This window comes from Vombatus ursinus, unplaced genomic scaffold, assembly GCF_900497805.2.
Source record: "Vombatus ursinus unplaced genomic scaffold, bare-nosed wombat genome assembly UNPS02015119.1, whole genome shotgun sequence".
Lineage (NCBI taxonomy): Eukaryota > Metazoa > Chordata > Mammalia > Diprotodontia > Vombatidae > Vombatus > Vombatus ursinus.
The window spans coordinates 308-934 of NW_020954897.1; positions in this window are offsets into that span (position 1 = coordinate 308).

Sequence of the window (627 nt, forward strand, 5' to 3'; positions counted from 1 at the left end):
AGGAATCCGTTTTTAAGTATGGCTCTTGAAATCAATATTTGGGATTTCAAAATATCTTTATGTGGTGTTTGGGGGTGGAGGGAGCAGTTTTTCCACATGCTATCTTCTTCAAACCAGAAGAGATCTAACACAGAAGACAATGCTTTGGGAGTTATTTTTCCATGTGAGGACAGATTTGCATTTCAACATGTCTGGTCTGGGTTAGTGGTAGCCAAAAGAGAGCTTGAAATTGAAAAAGCCATAAGGAAGACTCATCTCTGATACCACATTCATCTGCATGACATGTCTAGTCTATTAGGCTGGTTATAGTGTCAAAATGTCTTGGATAGTGAAACAGTCTAGGCCAGGGCAGTGGACATCATTTTAAATTATTATATAACCTATATAAGTTTCAGTCTTAAAGGATGGGAAGACAATCATTTGTCTATGAACAGCATATTAAGGTATGCCTCAGCAATGGAACCTAGAGGAGCTTTCAAGACAGCCTGAAAAGCAGGAAACCTGGATTAACATCTTGGTTTTGAAATGACTTCAATAACGACTGAAAAGTCACTTAACTTTTCTGAGCTCCAGCATCTTCTCTATGAGTTGGTAGTAACACTACTAGAATTGCCTACATAAAAAGAA